Below are 14,003 nucleotides of genomic sequence, written 5' to 3'. Positions count from 1 at the left end.
ACCCTAAAACACAGACAACCAAAGCAAAAATAGACAAATGGGATTGCATCAAACTGAAAAACTGCTGCAGCCTGGGTACACTGACTCATGCCTGTAATCCCAGCACTTTGGGAGGCCAGGGTGGGGGCATCACTTGAGGTCAGGAGTTTAGGACCAGCCTGGCCAACATGGTGAAAACCTGTCTCTACTAAAAATACAAAAAAATTAGCCAGCCATGGTGGTATGCATGTGTAGTCTCAGCTACTTGGGAGGCTGAGGCAGGAGAATCGCTGACCCTGGGAGGCAGAGGTTGCAGTGAGCTGAGATTGCACCACTGCACTCTAGCCTGGACAACAAAGCAAGATTCTATCTCAAAAAAATAAATAAATAAAAATAAAAAGCTGCTGCACAGCAAAGGAAACAATCAACAGTGAAGAGACAACCTACAGAATGGGAGAAAATATTTGCAAACCATACATCTGATAAGGGGTTAATGGCCAAAATACGTAAGAACTCAACTCAATAGCAAGGAAACTAATAACCCCATTTTAAAATGAGCAAAGGACCTGAACAAGCATTTCTCAAAAAATACGCCAACAAGTATACCAAAAAAAAAAAAAAAAAAAATGCTCAACTTCGCTAATCTTTAGGAAAATGCAAATTAAAACCATAATGAAGTATCATCTCACACCTGTTAGAATAGCCATTATCAAAAAGAAAACAAATGTTGGTGTAGGCGTAAAAAAAGCAAACCTTATATATTGCTGCTGCTGTTGTTTTTGAGACAGAGTTTCACTCTCGTTGCCCAGGCTGGAGTGCAATGGCACGATCTCGGCTCACCGCAACCTCCACCTCCCAGGACTAAGCAATTCTCCAGCCTCAGCCACCCAAGTAGCTGAAACTACAGGCATGCGCCACCACACCTGGCAAATTTTGTATTTTTAGTAGAGATGGGATTTAAAACATGTTGGTCAGACTGGTCTGGAACTCCTGACCTCTGGTAATCTGCCTGCCTTGGCCTCCCAAAGTGCTGGAATTACAGGTGTGAGCCACCATGCCCAGCCTATATTGTTGATAAGAATGGAAATTGGCACACTCATTATGGAAAAACAGTATGGAGGCTCCTCAAAATATTAAAAATAGAACTACCATATGACCCAGCAAACACACTTCTGTAGTATTTACCCAAAGGAAATAAAGTCAGCATGTTAAAGATATATCTGCACTCTCATGTTCATTGCAGCGCCATTTACAATAGCCAAAATATGAAATCAACCCAAGTGTCCATCAAGGGATGCATGAATTTTATTTACTTTTTGAGACAGAGTCTCGCTCTGTCATCCAGGCTGGAGTGCAGTGACACAATCTCAGCTCACTGCAACCTCTGCCTTCAGGGTTCATGTCTCAGCCTCGTGAATAGCTGGGATTACAGGCACATGCCACGGTGCCCAGCTAATTTTTTGGTATTTTTAGTAGAGACAGGTTTTCACAATGTTGGCTAGGCTGGTCTGGAACTCCAGACCTCAGGTGATCTGCCTGCCTCAGCCTCCCAAAGTGCTGGGATTACAGGCGTGAGCCAGTGCGTCTGGCCGGGATGCATGAATTTTTAAAATGTGGAATACTATTCAGCCTTACAAAAAAGAAGGAAAATTGGCCAGGCGTGGTGGCTCATGCCTGTATCCCAGCACTTTGGGAGGCCAAAGCAGGCAGATCAGGAGGTCAGGAGTTTGAGACCAGCCGGACCAACATGGTGAAACCTCGTCTCTACTAAAAATACAAAAATGAGCCAGGCATGGTGGTGGGCACCTGTAATCCCAGCTACTCAGGAGGCTGAGGCAGGAGAATCACTTGAACCCAGGAAGCGGAGGTTGCAGTGAGCCAAGATCATGTCACTGCACTCCAGCCTGGGTGACAGCAAGACTCAGTTTCAAAAAGAAGGAAATCTTATCATTTGTAACAACAAGGATGAACCTAGAGACATTATGCTAAGTGAAATAAGCCAGGCACAGAAAGACAAATACTGCATTGATCTCACTTATATGTAGAATCTAAATAGGTCAAACTCATAAAAGAAGAGAATAGAATGGTGGTTGCAGGGATTGGGGGTATGGGGAGATGTTAGTCAAAGGGTACCAAGTTGCAGTTAGACAGGATAAATTAGTTTTGGAGATCTGCTGTACAGCATGGTGACTGTAGTTAACAATGTATATTTATAAATTGCTAAGAGATTGATCTTAAATGTTCTCACCACACACACACAAAATTAAGTATGTGAGGTGATGAATATGTTAATTCATTTGATTTAATCGTTTTACAATGTGTACATAAAACATCATGTCATATCCTGTAAATATGCACAATTTTTATTTATCAGTTACACCCTAATAAAGCTGGGGGGAAGAAAAGAAGAAACAGGGGAAGAGGATACTTCTTCTCTGGATATGCCTTTTTTTTTTGAGATGGAGTCTTGCTCTGTCGTCCAGGCTGGAGTGCAGTGGCCCGATCTCCACTCACTGCAAGCTCCGCCTCCCAGGTTCACACCATTCTCCTGCCTCAGCCTCCCGTGTAGCTGGGACTACAGGCGCCCGCCACCACACCCGGCTAATTTTTTGTATTTTTAGTAGAGACGGGGTTTCACCGTGTTAGCCAGGATGGTCTCGATCTCTTGACCTCATGATCCACCCGCCTCAGCCTCCCAAAGTGCTGGGATTACAGGCGTGAGCCACCGCACCCGGCCGATATGCTTTTTTTGTTGTTGTTTGTCTGTTTTTTGAGACAGAGTCTCACTGTGTTGCCCAGGCTGCAGTGCAGTGGTGTGATCTCGGCTCACTGCAACCTCCACCTCCCAGGTTCAAGTGATTCTCCTGCCTCAGCCTCCAAGTAGCTGGGATTACAGGCACCTGCCATCATGCCCAGCTAATTTTTGTAGTTTTGTAGAGATGAGGTTTCGCCATGTTGGCCAGGCTATTCTTGAACTCCTGATCTCAGGTGATCTGCCCACCTTGGCCTCCCAAAGTTCTGGGATTACAGGCATGAGCCACTGAGCCTGGCTGAGGAATAGGTTCTTTTTTAAGGCAATAGTATTTTGTCTATGTACTGTTAACCTACACCAAAAAAAAAAGCACAACTATTAAATTCTAGCTTGCTTTTCAAAACATAACAAAGAACTAATGTTGCTTGGTTTAAGCGGCTATAAATGTTTTTGTTTTTACCATAAAAGGCCTGGATTGGGTTGTCATTATTGGTTTAAGCATTTGTCTTATTCTATTAGATTGAGAGCTTCTTGATGCAAGAACTGAAATTGCCTTTTGGAATTGAATAGTGAGACAACGATCCTAATTCAGGGCAGTATTCTTTTCCTGGCATGGCGTTATTAGAGTACTTTCATGCCACAATTTAGGATCATAGTAGACAAGGCTGGACATTCCTTTTTTTTTTTTTTAAGAGGTAGGGTCTTGCTTTGTCACTCAAGCTGGAACGCAGTGGCATGGTCATTGCTCACTGCTGCCTTCAAGTCCTGGGCTCAAGCAACCCTCCTGCATAGATGGGACTACATGAATGCCTCACAACACCCCGCTATGTTTAGTTTTTTGTAGGAAAAACTATGTTTTATGTTGTAGAAAACAGTTTTTTTGTAGAAAAACTACGTTTTATGTTGCCCAGGCTGGTCTTGAATGCCTGCCCTCAATGAATCTTCCCACCTTGGCCTCTCAAATGCTGGAATTATAGGCATGAGCCACCAGACTGGACATTTTTTTTTTTTTTGAGAGAGTCTTGCTCTGTCTCCAGGCTGGAGTGCAGTGGCGTGATCTCAATTCACTGCAACCTCTGTCTTCTGGGTTCAAGTGATTCTCCTGCCTCAGCCTCCCGAGTAGCTGAGACTACAGGCACATGCCACCACGCCCAGATAACTGTTGTATTTTTAGTAGAGACAGGATTTCTCCATGTTGGCCAGGATGGTCTCAATCTCTTGACCTCGTGATCTGCCCGCCTCGGCCTCCCAAAGTGCTGGGATAACAGGCATGAGCCACCATGCCTGGCCTAGACTGGACATTCTTAAAATGGGAACAAGAATAGAAAATGACCCTTTGGTTTGGAGCATAGCAGAGTGCTGGCATTAATCTACTCAATGTACTGTTCTGTGTCTTTACAGAACCTTCTGTAGGCAAGACTGGAAAGTCCACCCCTGGTCCCAGGCAGATGCACAAAGAAGCCGGTGTGAGGGAGAGGCCTCATGAAAGTTCGAGCTGAATTTGCCATCGATGCCTAGGATTGCACGCCCTGGTATTTGTTTTACCACTTCCACTACACGCAGTGTAGGAGGGCAGCCCATCCTCGGTTGGCCAGAGGTTTTATTTTAAAACCCATGGACTAAGACACCAAACAGTTGGAACATACAGGGGAAATCATGCTCTTCCCTTCTCCCCATGCTTGCTTTGATCAAGAATCTAGGAAACTTTCTCTTCTCCACAGTATTGAAGTGATGGCATCTGTCTTAGTCCATTTGTGTTGCTATAAAGGAAGACCTGAGGCTGGGTAATTAATTTATAAAGAAAAAAAAAGGTTTGTTTGGCTCACAGTTTTGCAGGCTGCACAAGAAACATGGCACCAGCATCTGCATCTGCATCTGGTGAGGGTCTCAGGCTGCTTTCACTCATGGGGGAAGTTGAAGGGGAGCCAGCGTGTGCAGAGGTCACATGGAAAGAAAGGAAGCAAAGAGAGACGGGAGGGGGGTGCCAGGCTCTTTTTTTTTTTTGAGACGGAGTCTTGCTCTGTTACCCAGGCTGGAGTGCAGTGGCCGGATCTCAGCTCACTGCAAGCTCTGCCTCCTGGGTTTACGCCATTCTCCTGCCTCAGCCTCCGGAGTAGCTGGGAATACAGGTGCCCACCACCTCGCCCGGCTAGTTTTTTGTATTTTTCAGTAGAGACGGGGTTTCACCGTGTTAGCCAGGATGGTCTCGATCCCCTGACCTCGTGATCCACCTGTCTCGGCCTCCCAAAGTGCTGGGATTACAGGCTTGAGCCACCGCACCCGGCCGCCAGGCTCTTTTTAACACCAGTTCTCTCAGAAACTAATAGAGTGAGAACTCACCCACTCCTCCCACCATTAATCTATTCCTAAAGGATCTACCCCCATGACCCAAGCATCTCTCATTAAGCTTCACCTCCAACATTGGGAATCAAATTTCAACATGACATTTGGAGGGGACAGACATCCAAACTATCTCAGCGTCCATCCTTCTCTCTGCGCACTCTGCTTACTTACTCTTCCTTGTAGAAGAAAACAATTCAGTGTGTGATCGATGAGACTAGGTGCAGGGTCACTGCACACTCACTGTCCAGGCTCGCTTTGAATTCCTCTTTTGTAGATGTCTGCCCACAGGCCATGTGCCTTCTTCTCTTCTCCACTCAGCAGCAGATACAGCAGTTTCCAGCGACTATGCCTATGTCCAAGGTCAAGTTCAATTCATGGAGAAAGAAATGAGAAGACTGTTTTGGCCTTGGATCCAAGCCACCTTCTCCAGGCCAGCTTCAGTAGCAATCAAGCTGACATTTTAAACCCAGTCTGATTCCTGTGACTGTATCATTTGGCTCAGGACTCAAAAGAGAGAGGAAGATGAAGTATTTTACTAATCTTTGGATCCCAGCATCTCTCCTGGTGCTTGTTCTATTACAAGCCCTCAAAAAAATTTTGTTGTCTTGAACTCAGAGTGTGCAGCACACAGGCAGATAGCTACTCACAGCTATTATTGGGGTGGCTGTGTTGTTTTTTTTTTTTTTTGTAACACAACAAAGTGATTTTTGATGCTTTTCTAGTTTGTCAGAGGGCTCTGAGGCTATACAGAAGCAGCTTTAGTGAACAGAGGAGAGCGAGATGTGTCTTTGTGCTTCACAATGATTGCAATGCCAGAGTGATATCCCAGGGGAGCTGTCAAACAGCTTGACAGCAATTCTAGCAAGAAGTGGTAGAAACACAATTTTGCAATAATGATCATGCGTTTTTTGAAATTTTCCTTTATCCTTGAAATGCCTTGTGTTGTCGAAAATCTATTCATTACTGTTCAGTCATCTGTAGCGAGTCATCCCTTCAGGTCTCTGTACCCGGAAGTTACAGCCCTGGGAGGATTTTGGCAGAGAGACAAAGGCTCCTAGGCACAGTGGGGGAGTCAGAAAGGTACAAGTAAATAGCAGCTCCAAGGAGTTAGATTTTTTTAAAAAATAATAAAAGGAGGGGAAGTGACAAGAAATCATCTTCCTCAAAGGGGCTTTAGTTTTCTAAAAGCAGACACCATAGCTCTTTAATATTTTTACCGTGCACATCTCTGGTGCTTTCATCTTCTTTTTCCTCTAATCTCTTCCATACATTTCCTTCATTAATTATCCCTTTTCTCCCCAGGATGTTCAACTTCTCCCTGTCTGTACTGCCTCCTTCACCTCGACCTATCAAGATGTACAAGTTTCTTACATCCCCAGAAACTTCCAGCTACCCTCAAATGCTCACTCTCTTCCCTTCTCTTTGTAGCCAAGGGACGAGCCTATTCCACTGCTACCCAAAGCATGGGCTGCGGACCAGGAGCATCAGCATCCCAAGGGAGCCAGATTTGAAATGCAGTTCTCAGGCTCACCCAGACCTACTGAATCCGAATCTCTGTGGGTGGGGTCCAAGAATCTGTTTCAACACACTCTCCATGTGATGTTTAGGCACATTGGGGTCTGAGAAGTACTGCCTCTACTTCGTGTCTCCTTTCACCACTTTGGGTGATCTTCCTCTGTCCCTTTGAGGCTTGCACCTTCCCCAGGGCTCTGTCCTGGGCCTTGGCTTCATTGCACTCTATCATTTCCCTATGTGATCTCACCCACCAAAGGTTGATTTGGTTATTTGTTTGTTTTAACATAGGTTTATACCAGTGATTCTCAAATTTATGTCTCTATCTCAGGACTGTTTCTCTGAGCCCTCAGAATGTCCAGTTGCTTTCTGGACGTGTTTACCAAAATGTTGCACAGTTCTCTAAACTATGTCTAAAACCAACTTAGTATCTCCTAAACCCACTCTGCATCAATATCAATAATCTGGGTTGTATGACAGCTCTGCCACTCCCTTGGTCCCTGCCACCCCGGGATCCAGCTACACCCACTGCATTTATGCTTCCCAGTTCACTGACTGAAATGCGCACCACAAGGTCTGGCCCACAGACAAGAGCAATCACGGAGCTCTTCAAGAATGCCAGGGCACCCCACACATTTATTTCTCACAATACTGATGAAACGTTTGCCTTCTAGACCCTCCCAGGGTGGGTGAGTAGGCCTCAAATGATAATTGCACTGTAACCTGCCAGTCCCTTAAGTCTTTGAATTCTTTCCTCCACATTAAACCACGGCATGTCCACCGTTTCCAGTTCACTCATGTGGACCACTTTTGAGTCTGTTTCAGCCAGCCAACCAACCAATCAGATTCAACACTTTCCTTTTTTTCTCCTTTTTTTTTTTTTTTTTTTGAGATGAAGTCTCACTCTGTCACCCAGGCTAGAGTGCAGCGGCGTGATCTTGGCTCACTACAACCTCCGCCTCCCAGGTTCAGGCAATTCTCCAGCCTCAGCCTCCCAAGTAGCTGGGATTACAGGCATGCACCACCACATCCAGCTAATTTTTGTATTTTTAGTAAAGACAGGGTTTCACCATGTTGGCCAGGCTGGTCTCGAACTCCTGACCTCAAGTGATCCACCTGTGTTGGCCTCCCAAACTGCAGGGATTACAGGCATGAGCTGCCGCGCCCAGCCAGATTCAACACTTTCTAACGCCCCAAGCTGCAACACTAAATGGAGAATCTCTGCTTGGTGAGCCCATGTCAAAACATTCAGCCCCATCCAACTTTATGTTCCTTCCACGTGTGGGCGAGGTATCAGAGCCCCAGCATCAGAAAGTGGTAAGCTCGTGGATAGTAGCGTAGTAAGAAGAATCTACTGACAACAGTATAGGTTAGAAAAGGGCAATTTTATTTATTTTTATTTTATTTTATTTTTTTGTATTTTTTAGTAGAGACGGTGTTTCACCATGTTAGCCAGGATGGTCTCGATCTCCTGACCTCGTGATCCGCCCATCTCGGCCTCCCAAAGTTCTGGGATTACAGGCTTGAGCCACCACGTTTTATTAGACAGAAAAGTGCAGCTGAGCGCTTCTGCAAAAAAGGACTGAGCATGCTGCAGTGGACTTTTCCTTAGGGGTATTTATGAACCTTAAAGAGGGAGCTTAACGGTAATTTGGACTATACTAACCACATAGGTCATGATAAATGATTACATTTGTAGACATTTCGGTGCCTTGATGTCAGCAAGGGTTGCACAATGAGTTTTGGCATGCATGCATTCTGGAGATGTACAGAAATTCTAGTTATGCGTAAATTTTGGAGAAAGAAGCCCATACCAGATGCCTACTTTAGATCATAGGGAATCTCATTATTTGTAAATCCCTCAGTTGAGGAGTTTGGCCTCTGGATGGTCTGCTTGGTGCCCCCTGCCCAGGTGATCTTTGCTCTCCTCACCACCATTATCCCACACTCGTAGTATCCATTCCCATACACATTCCCTGAATTTCTGTCTGTAGAAATTTAAAAAGTCAAGTAGTTCAGTGGAGTGTACCACACCTCTTATGGGCCAGTCACACAGTGTACCTCATCTTCAGGGGCTGCTGGACTGAAGTCTAACAAAGAGGAGTGGTGGGGTGGGTCCCGAGGAGTTCAACGTTGTGTTGCTCGGCACCTGCCTCAGGGGAGGCCATTACTATTTCCTCAGGCAATGCAGGCTTCTTCCTCTTAGAGGGGGAAAGACCAATACAACTGAGGGGTGGGGAAGCTGCCATTGCTGGGGTTGGGAAGCAAAGGTGGGAGTGCTCCTTCACAGAATTTAGGGGCTCAATGTCCTCAGCTTTATCAAAGTTTTTCCAAACATCCCCATCCCAACTTGCAAGATCCCATTCTTTCCCAATTAATGCTCTCACTTTTACTGCACACAGCCTGCAAAGCTGTGAGTTCAACTTGTATTGTAATTCAGCCACTTGCAGGATGAGGTTCTGCATTTGATTTTCAGCAATTTCAGCCCTTCTGTATAGTAGATAAAGGTCTCCCTCAGGGCACACATAGAAGCTCCTAGGTCATTTTTGTGGTGCACGAACTAGGAATATGAATCCCTGACCTCATCCTTTCCTTCCACCAGCATGACATTAGGGTTCCAACCAACATCATTATATTCATTCATTTTCCAAAATGTTCGAAAGTGTCATATATAAGTCAGGCGTGGTGGCTCACACCTGTAATCCCAGCATTTTGGGAGGCCAAAATGGGAGGAGGAGTTGAGCCCAGGAGTCTGAGAACAGCCTGGGCCATACAGAAAAACCCTGTCTCTTAAAAAAAAAAAAAAAAAAAGTGCTGAGCAAAGTGGCACATATCTGTAGTCCCAGCTACTCAGGAGGCTGTGGTGGGAGGATAACTTGAGCCTAAGCAGTCAAGGCTGCAGTGAGCCATGATTGTGCTACTGCACTCCAGCTGGGGTGACAGAGTAAGACTCTATCTCAAAAAACAAAAAAGTATCATATATAACATTACTGAGCTCATTGATTCTATAGTTGGTTGATTAGGAGTATCCAACACAGTATTCTGTGTAGCTCCACAAACAGCTCACACTATGGACTATTAGCACTCTTTTTACTACTGGAAATAGAGTCATTAGTGCCTTTAATCATATTAGAGAGCCAATTCTAGAAACCCCAGAACCAGTTCAGAAAATTCATCCTTAAAATTCTGTTCCTCTAGAAGTACCCTCAGTGCCAAAATCTATACAAAGTTTTCCAGAGAAACAGAACAAGGAGGAGGTATCTCTATATATAGATAGACATGGAGATATCTCCAGATATCTCCTTCTGGTTCTGTATATAGACAGATACAGAGAGCTAGTCTCATCCACAAACACTCTCAAAGACACAATGAAAAACAGAGAGAGAAAGAGATTGATTAATTGTAAGGAACTGACTCACACAATTATGGATAGTAAGTCCCATGACTGGCCTTTCTGTAAGCCAGAGACCCAGGAAAGCTCATGGTATAATTAAATCTGCATCCAAAGTCCTGAGTACCAGGGAACCAATGGTGTGTAAATCCCAGTTTGGAGATGTTCCAGCCCAAGCAGGCAGGCAGGAAACCAAAACAGGGCAAACTCCTCCTTCCTCTGCCTTTTGTTCTCTTCAGGCCCTCCACTGATCAGATGATGCCCACTCACACTGGGGAAGGCAATCTACCTTATGGAATCCACCAATCCCAATGTCAATCTTATCCAGAAACACCCGCAAAGACACATCAAGAAATAATGTTTATTTTGGGTATCCCATGGCCAGTCAAGCTGACAGATAAAATTAACCATTTCATGGGCATATGACTAAACTTAGCAACCATACAGTGATGAAAATGCCTACTGAAAGGAAGAGTGTCATCTGTAGTTTTGAAGTTCTCTAGAATTCTGGTTTGTTACTGTATTAATCCATTTTCACGCTGCAGATAAAGACATACCCAAGACTGGGTAATTTATAAAGAAAAAGAGGTTTAATGGATTCACAGTTCCACGTGGCTGAGGAGGCCTCACAATCGTGATGGAAGGCTAAAGGCACATCTTACATGGCCGCAGGCAAGAGGAAATGAGAGTTTGTGCAGGGAAACCCCCCTTTACAAAACCATCAGATCTCACTATCACAAGAACTGCACAGGAAAGACCCACCCCCCATTATTCAATTATCTCCCACCGGGTCCCTCCCATGACACGTGAGATTTGTGGAAGTTACAATTCAAGATGAGATTTGGATGGGGACACAGCCAAACCATATTGGTTACCTTTCTAGGTTTTAGGTCAATTTCAAGATGTATGCATCACCACCAAGCAACTACAGGGCAAATATACTCAATCCGTGATTCTGAAACATGGGCATGCATCAGAGTCACCTGGGTGGCTTGTTACAATGCCGATTTCTAGGGTCCAACCCTAGAGTTTCTGATTTAGTTGATTTTGGATGGGACCTGAGATTTCCTAGTACTAACAAATCCCCAGGTGATATTGATGCTGATCAAAGGAATATACTTTGATATTGATGCTGATCAAAGGAATACAGTAAATTCAAGAGTACAATTGCTACACCTGACAATCTTCACAACCAAGATAAACTAATCTGATCTCCCTTAAGAAAACCATATTCTTTTTTTTTTTTTTTTTTTTTTTGAGACAGAGTCTCACTCTGTCGCCCAGGCTGGAGTACGGTGGCACCATCTCGGCTCACTGCAAGCTCTGCCTCCCAGGTTCATGCCATTCTCCTGCCTCAGCCTCCCCAGTAGTTGGGACTACAGATGCCCACCACCACACCTGGCTAATTTTTTGTATTTTTAGTAGAGATGGGGTTTCACCATGTTAACCAGGATGGTCTCAATCTCCTGACCTCAGGTGATCCACCTGCCTCAGCCTCCCAAAGTGCTGGGATTACAGGCGTGAGCCACCACTCCCAGCCAGAAAACCATATTCTAAGGAAAGCAAACAGTTATCACAATTACTTCAGCAACCTCCAGCTCCTCCATGCTACTTAAGGGAGGAAAACATCAGCTGTGTACGTAAAAGCTAAATGTTGGAAAAGTGGAGGAACATAATTTTGTTTTGTTTTGTTTGTAGAGACAGGGCTCTCACCATATTAACCAGGCTGGTCTCAAACTCCTGGACTCAAGCACTTTTGCCTGCCTTAGCCTCCCAAATAAGTTCTAACACTTTAAATTCTGTTCATCTCTGAAAAATAACAGCAAGGCTGAATTCACTGTACAATAAAGAAATTATGCCCACAATGTTATTCTTCTGGGGTTCCCTTTTCCTCACAAAGTGGTGCCAGTGGAAAGCAGCATTTCAGTAACTCCTACCTTTATCCTAGTTTAGTGACCAATGCGTTAACATGGGGTGAGTTTGATTAAAGGGTGCAGCCAACATTTACAGGTACATTTAAAACAGTAGCTATGGGCTGGGCGTGGAGGCTCATGCCTGTAATCCCAGCACTTTGGGAGGCAAAGGCGGGTGGATCACCTGAGATCAGGAGTTCAAGACCAGCCTGGTCAACATGGTAAAACCCTGTCTCTACTAAAAATAGAAAAATTAGCCAGGCATGGTGGTGCATGCCTGTAATCCCACCTACTCCACAGGTTGAGGCACAAGGATTGCTTGAACCCAGGAGGCAGAGGTTGCTGTGAGCCAAGATTGTGCCACTGCACTCCAGCCTGGACAACTGAGAGAAAGTCAGTCTCAAAAACAAATAACAATAAAAATAAAATTAGGCCAGGCGCTGTGGCTCATGCCTGTAATCCCAGCACTTTGGGAAGCCGAGGCAGACGAGACCACCTGAGGTTAGGAGTTCAAGAACAGCCTGGCCAACATGGTGAAAACCTGTCTCTAATAAAATACAAAAAATTAGATAGGCGTGGTAGTGCACACCTGTAATCCCAACTACTCAAGAGGCAGAGGCAGGAGAATCGTTTCAACCCAGGAGGCAGAGCCTGCAGTGAGCCAAGATTGTGCCACTGCACTCCAGCCTGGGTGACAGAGTGAGACTCCGTCTCAAAAAATAAATTAATTAAATTAAAAAAAATAAAACAGAAGCTACAGTGCTGTCAGGAAAGGGAGTAAAGATTTGCTCCCATTCTATTCTCTCTTCCTTTATGTTTCAGATGTTGAAGGGACTACTCAAATACCAAAATGATATTGAGGAGGAGGCACTTCGTGATGGCTAATTTTATGTGTCAGCTTAATTGGGAGTGTCCAAACATTGGGTCAGATGTTATTCAGGTGGCTGGGGGTGACATTAACATTGGACTCGAGGGACTGAGTAAAGCCTGCTGTGCTTGGGCCTCATCTGAACAGTTGAAGACCTGACTAGAGCGAAATGGCTGAGTATGAGAGAACTCCTCCTGCCTCACTGTTGAGCTGGGACATCAGCTGTTTCCTGCCTTCAGACTTGAACTGAGACATTGCCTCTTCCTTCAGACTTGAACTGAGATGTCAGCTCTTCTTGAGTCTCAAGCCTGCTGGCTTTCGAATTAGAATTTACATCACCAGCCCTTCTGGGTCTCCAGCCATCCAACTGCAAATCCTGGGACTTGTCAGCCTTCATAATTATGCAAATCAATTCTGTAATAAATTTCTTTATACACCCACATACTCTATTGGATCTGTTTCTCTGGCAATCCCTTAATACAGCACTGGACCAAAAATTCTTTCTAAATCACTGTTTTCTGCCTTAATTTCTACCTCACTAAAGATTAGCACTATTCCTAGCAACCTGTCTCAAAGTCCTCCCTCTCCCCAACCCTTTTTTTTTTCTTTTTTTCTTTTTTTTTTTGAGACAGAGCCTTACTCTGCTGCCCAAGCTGGAGTGCAGTGGTGCAATCTCAGCTCACTGCAATCTCCACCTCCCTGGCTCAAGCGATCCTCCGGCCTCAGCTCCCCAAGTAGCTGGGACCACAGACACACACCACCACGCCCAGCTAGATTTTGTATCTTTGGTAGAGACGGGGTTTTGCCATGTTGCTCAGGCTGCTCTCAAACTCCTGAGCTCAGGTGATCCGCCGGCATCAGCCTCCCCAAGTGCTTGGATCACAGGCATAAGTCACTGCACCCGGCCTCAAAGTCCCTTTAAAGGACATCTGTAACTTGGCATCTCAGTACAGGTGATTCAGATTCAATGACTCAGTGGTGATTTCAGCCCTGTTGCGCCATCAGCCCTGGAAGTGAAGGTTGAGGCTTGCTGGAAGGGGAACACACGGTCACTGAGACACCCACTATAATATTCTGGGTGATGTTAATTTTCTTGCTTAGTATCAGAGAACAGAGAAGTTAGAGATGATTTCAAAAGTGGAAACAATATGTACATTCCCCATAATTTGTGAATTATGGGGATAGATTCCATTTCTGTCTTTTGTCTTGAAGCTTCTATGTGAGCTACTACAAAAATGACAGGGC

General features: G+C 44.9%; 1 protein-coding gene across 2 annotated transcripts in view; it reads right to left on the bottom strand.

The window, feature by feature from the left end:
• Nucleotides 1-14,003, bottom strand: part of EXTL3 (exostosin like glycosyltransferase 3) — a 136,562-nt gene that overhangs the window by 72,066 nt on the left and 50,493 nt on the right. The window contains exon 1 of one of the 2 annotated variants that reach the window (XM_033229544.1): nt 5,246-5,270. The exons of the other annotated variant lie outside the window; for it this stretch is intronic. The gene's annotated coding sequence lies outside the window, so the exon portion shown is untranslated. Of the gene's footprint in view, nt 1-5,245; nt 5,271-14,003 lie in introns of those variants that run through there. 2 annotated transcript variants of the gene reach the window in all.

The sequence above is a fragment of the Trachypithecus francoisi genome, unplaced genomic scaffold (genome assembly GCF_009764315.1).
Source record: "Trachypithecus francoisi isolate TF-2019V2 unplaced genomic scaffold, Tfra_2.0 Contig01440, whole genome shotgun sequence".
NCBI classification, from domain to species: Eukaryota; Metazoa; Chordata; class Mammalia; order Primates; family Cercopithecidae; genus Trachypithecus; species Trachypithecus francoisi.
The sequence above is the reverse complement of the archived record's forward strand: the minus strand, read 5'-3'. Positions and strand labels throughout refer to the sequence as shown.